Source organism: Cajanus cajan, chromosome 7, assembly GCF_000230855.2.
Source record: "Cajanus cajan strain Asha chromosome 7, NIPB_CcT2T_4, whole genome shotgun sequence".
NCBI lineage: Eukaryota > Viridiplantae > Streptophyta > Magnoliopsida > Fabales > Fabaceae > Cajanus > Cajanus cajan.
The window spans coordinates 14793087-14799086 of record NC_138523.1 but is presented as its reverse complement, the minus strand read 5'-3'; positions in this window follow the sequence as shown (position 1 = coordinate 14799086).

The window sequence follows — 6000 nt, the reverse complement described above, 5'->3', positions numbered from 1 at the left end:
AATATGGCAAGTTTATAAGCCAACACACAAATGGAACCCTAATAATAGTTCTAGAATAGATTACAAATTCAAGAAAAAAACTCAAATCTACTTCTCAAATGTAATATAAATCTCAAGTAAATGAAATGGGTAACAATACTTTTCAAATATATCTCATATTGTTTTTATGCTCCACTATAATATTTTCCAAGATAGTTCAATTTTTCTTGTATTTTCTTTTTCTATTTCTCTTTTTATTTTCTTTAACACTTTTGTTTTTTTGGGAGCAAGGTTGTGAATATATATATATATATATATATATATATATAGAGAGAGAGAGAGAGAGAGAGAGAGAGAGAGACTACTACAACTTGTTACAATCTTTTCCAAGAGTTAGAAACTTAAAATTTCAAAATCAAGAAGTAGATACTAAAAAATGAACCAAAATTTGGTGAAAATTTTAATGTAACTCATTATTTTGCTTGTGCTTGATTTTGGACCTTTTGTACTTCAAACTTAGGCAAGTACAAATCAATTAAATCTAGCACATATTTGTTTCAAACGCTTCACCAAATTTGTATTCACCTTAAGTTACAAAAAACAAGAGGAAACAAGAAAATAAAGAAAATTATAAGACATAAGGAATCTTAACTCTAGAAAACATGTTAATGATCGAATAGCATGTATGAACTAAAAAATTATAAAGTAAAAAGCATATTTATCCAATTCATCCAGCAACCATACCCTAAAATATCAATACAAGAATTAGGTCAAATACCGAAAAAGTTACACTTGGAGTTAATAGACATGTAAAGATTACACGACTCTAAGAGAACATGTTTTCATGGATTCAAAAACTAAAAAGTCATATATATTCACATATATTTGTAGAATATATTAAACTTAACAAATCATACATCAAAATAAAGGAAATAACATAAAGAACATAAATCCTAAAGCATAAGCACAAGATATGATTCATACAAGAGTAGATCTAAAAATTCAACCCTAAAACTTCATTAAAAAGATGTAGATCCATAGATTTATCATGTGAAAAACTAGATTTACCGCAACATAAAATCAAACAAGACATTTAAGAAGCATATGAGACATGACAAATATTTTAAGAACAAAAGACTTGTGATACTTGAACCTCCATGGATGACCTTTCTTTAGATACCAAAAATGATGGAAACACCTTTAAGAACTTGAATGATGAAGTTCTCTAGGTGCATCATCTCCCTTGATCTTCATCCATGGCTCCAAAAACATGAAAAGAAACTTCAAATGTGGAGGAGAAAAGGAGGCGGAGGTGGCACCATTCACAAGTGTAGACATAATTTAGGAAAAGTTACTCTTGCCACAAGGAGGAGTTCCTTAATGAAAGAGCTTAAATATTCACACTCTTAAGAGATAACTCTTAGACCTTAGAGAGAGAAAAAATAATTTTCTTATTCAATCATCAAAAAGTGACAAAAATGTACAAGAGAACAACTATATATAGGCTTTGTTAGCTTGTGGTATAAATTAATCAAATCATAGTCAAGTATATTATAGTTCGATTAACTTACACCAAGCTAAATAACTATGGTTGTTTACATTTGAATTTTAAAAGTTTGAAATTCAAATTTAGGCTTTACAATCATTAGATCTACACTAGCCAATGAAAGTTATAGAAGTGGCATGGTGAAAAAAATGTGATAGGGGGTATGGGAGTAAGAAATGGGGTGTAGGAGTAAACATTTAGAAGGTGTGACTAGGTATGGAACATGTAACAAGGTGGGGTTGTGTAAAACCTATGGGAGGGTGTGGGAAACACCAAAGTGAACGTCCACTCCATGAAAAAGGCTCAACTCCCTTCTTTGGTCTAAATAAGCCCAATTAGTACATTTTCCAATTACTAGTTGCACCCCCAAAAATATTAGTTACACCCCAAGAGAAAAATACAAGAAAATAAATTTATATTCTAACAAACCCAAAATGCAAGGTTAAAATAAAAAGAAATATATATAAAAGGGAATATATGGACTAATTACTATTAGCCTAAAGCTCAACACAAGCTTAGACCTTATTTCTTCATTCGTATCTCACTCCTCTTGGACTTATTTGGGTGTGGCTTTTTCATGATTTTATCACACCCTTCCAACACTAGGTAGGGGTGCACCTTAGGTAAAGTTGAGTTGTGTATGTTTATGTATGATGTTGAGAGTTAATGCAGGGAAGGCCTAAGTCTCTAATTCACGAAGTTGAGTATGGCGTTGGAAGGTTAGATTCTCTTTACCCGCACTATTTTTAGAAATGCCTTGAGGCAATTTGAGGGATAATGATAAGTTGAGATGTTTTCTTGAATTGTTCAGTGGGAGATGCTAATTGATTGGGTCTTTGGGAGTTTAGTGCTTTGTAGTCCCATGTAGCGATGAGTTTTTATGAAAACTTGATTCTCCTCCAAATGGTTTAAAATACGCAACTTAAGAAGGATCTAGCAAAATTTGTGATGGAAGGTGGCTTAGTTCCATGCACGCCCTTGATCTTGGTTCAACAAGGAGACTCCAAAATGATGAAGAAAATGGAGGGATGGTTGGCGGAAGCACAAAGAAATGAAGGTGAAGATGGTTTGCTCAAGGTAGTCTCATCCAAGTGTAGGATGAAACCTAAGTAGGGTTTTGCTTTTATGGTGGAGAGGGGAGGAGGTTAGCCAAAGGCAACCTAGTGCTAAGGAAAGGGATGGGGTTTAGGTTAAAGGAGGGTGACGCTCAAGGTGGAGGTGGATGTGTTTGGTGGAGGTGATGCTCCTTTTGGCTAGCTCACTTCCTAAGGTGGGAAGGCCAACCAAGGAAGGCCTAACTCTACTCTCTCAAGGTGGTTTAAGAGGAGGAGAAGGGATGGGAGGCCGTGGAGTCCCTAGACTAAGGAGAATGACAAAGAGGCAAATAGCTCACTCATTATCATTAATGTCCAAAGTATCTACAAGGAGCTAGACTAGGGGTATATATAGGAAGGCTTGCATTTAGGGTTGCATTTAGGGTAAGTGGCCGAATTTCACTAGGGAGAAATGCACCCTAAATGAAATGCCAAATGCAACCCTAGATGCTACTTGGTGGCCAAGTTTGGCATCTTTAAGGGTTTAGGTTGGCTACAACAAGGTGCATGATAAGTCCATGCATCCTTGGCCCTCCAATTGGGCCTAAGCCTACCTAACACCAAAAAAATAACCAAACAACACCACTAAGTGTGCGTCACCTCCTATTGGATGCACCCTAGCCCAATTAAAATCCTAAGCATCTAAATTACCCCAAAATACAAGGGCAAAAATGGGAAATACAAAGAAATAAACCCTAGGACTAAAATACCCCAAAATACAAGGGTAAAAATGGAAAACAAAATAAATCCTAAACTAATGAAGCTTAGGAGAGTATTAGTACTCTATGATCATGAAGAGAGTGTCCCTTGGTGTGTGAACACCCTCTTCCTCTTCAACCCTCCTAGCCATGGACCTAGTCATGGGGCCCACATGAGTCTTCAAGGATGGTCCTCCATCATCCCCTCCTTCTTGAGAAGCATCTGTCCTCAGATTAGAATCTTCATGTAATTCCTCAGCTCCTAAAAATGGTGTAAGATCACAAACATTAAAAGTGGAGCTTGTGCCATACTCAGAAGGAAGATCTAATGTGTATGCATTATCATTTATTTTATGAAGGACTTGGAATGGTCCATCTCCCCTAGGGTTGAGTTTGGACTTTCTTTGAGTAGGGAATCTATCTTTCCTCAAATGAAGCCAAACCCAATCGCCAACCTCAAAAGTAACTTTCTTTCTTCCCTTGTTGTTGTATTTGGCATATTTTTCAGTTTGCTTTTCAATTTGCCCTTTGATCTTTTCATGGTATTTCTTAATGAATTCAGCCCTAGATACTCCTTCTTTGTGAAACAATGAAGGGGTATTAGGGAGAGGCAAAAGATCAAGAGGGGTGATGGGGTTAAAACCATATACAACTTCAAAGGGAGAAAGATTAGTAGTCTTGTGGACTACCCTATTATAAGCAAATTCAAGGTGGGGAAGACAATCATCCCAAGTTTTCTTATTGCCTTTGAGTAGGACCCTCAACAAAGTGGATAGGGATCTATTCACTACTTCGGTTTGGCCATCGGTTTGGGGATGACAAGTAGTGGAATAGAGAAGCTTAGTTCCTAGTTTTTCCCATAATACTTTCCAAAAATGACTAAGGAACTTAGTATCCCTATCAGACACAATGGTTTTGGGTATCCCATGCAATCGGACCACTTCCCTAAAGAATAACTTAGCAATATAGCTAGCATCATCCACTTTGTGGCATGGTATAAAATGAGCCATTTTGCTAAAACGGTCCACTACCACAAAGATAGAATCAAATCCCCTTTGAGTCCTTGGTAGCCCAAGCACAAAATCCATGCTAATATCTACCCAAGGGGAGCTAGCTATAGGAAGAGGAGTATAGAGTCCATGAGGCATTACTTTGGACTTTGCTTTCAAACAAGTGATGCACTTGGAGCAATGCCTTTGGACATCTATTCTCATGTGTGGCCAGTAGAATTTAGCTTTTAAAAAGCTTAGGGTTTTATCAACCCCAAAATGGCCCATGAGTCCCCCTTCATGGCTTTCTTTGACCAAAAGCTTCCTAATGGATCCTTGGGGTATACAAAGTTTTCCCATTCTAAAGAGATATCCCTCAAGGAGGTAGAATCCATCAAAAGGCTTTTGGAGACACTTGGCATAAGTGGCTTGGAAATCTCCATCAAGCTCATACAATTCCTTTACATCATCAAAGCCAAGGATATGAGTTCCTAGGGTAGAAAGCAATGTGTGCCTTCTTGAAAGAGCATCAGCTACCACATTGCTCTTCCCCTTCTTATATTTGATGATGTAGGGGAATTGTTCAAGGTATTCCACCCACTTTGCATGTCTCTTGTTCAACTTCCCTTGCCCTCTAAGGTACTTGAGTGACTCATGATCTGTGTGAATGACAAATTCCTTAGTCACTAAGTAGTGCTCCCAAACTTGGAGAGCTCTTATGAGGGCATAGAGTTCTTTGTCATAGGTGGGATAGTTCAAGGTAGCCCCATGGAGTTTTTCACTAAAGTAAGCTATAGGGTGACCACCTTGAAGTAACACAGCACCTATGCCAAGCCCAGATGCATCACATTCTAGCTCAAAGGTTTGTTCAAAATTAGGTAGAGCTAGAATAGGTGCATTGGTGAGTTGCTCTTTAAGGGTTTTAAAAGCTTTTTCTTGAGCTTCACCCCAAAGGAAAGGTACATCCTTCTTAACAAGCTCATTAAGAGGGGATGCAAGTGTGGAGAAATCTTTTACAAATCTTCTATAAAAGCTAGCCAAGCCATGAAAGCTTCTAATTTCTCCAACACTCTTTGGGGTGGGCCATTCTTGAATAGCCTTTATTTTCTCAGAGTCAACTTGGACTCCTTCCTTGCCAACAATGAATCCTAAAAACTTCACTTGTTCTTGACAAAATGTACATTTTTCAAGGTTGGCATAAAGGTGGTTGACTCTAAGAATTATTAAGACTCGCCTTAGATGTTCAAGATGTTCATCTAAAGTCTTACTATAGATAAGTATGTCATCAAAGTAGACGACAACAAACTTACCTATACAATCCCTAAGAACATGATTCATTAAACGCATGAATGTACTAGGGGCATTAGTGAGGCCAAAAGGCATCACTAACCATTCATATAAACCAAACTTGGTTTTAAAAGCGGTTTTCCATTCATCACCTTCTCTAATTCGAATTTGGTGATAGCCACTTTTAAGATCAATTTTGGAAAATACAATTGCCCCATGCAATTCGTCTAACATATCATCTAGCCTAGGGATTGGGTGCCTATATTTTATTGTAATGTTATTGATGGCTCTACAATCAGTGCACATCCTCCATTTGCCATCTTTCTTAGGCACCAAAAGAACGGGGACAGCACAAGGGCTAAGGCTCTTTTGAACCCATCCCTTCTTCAACAAGTCATCAACTTGAG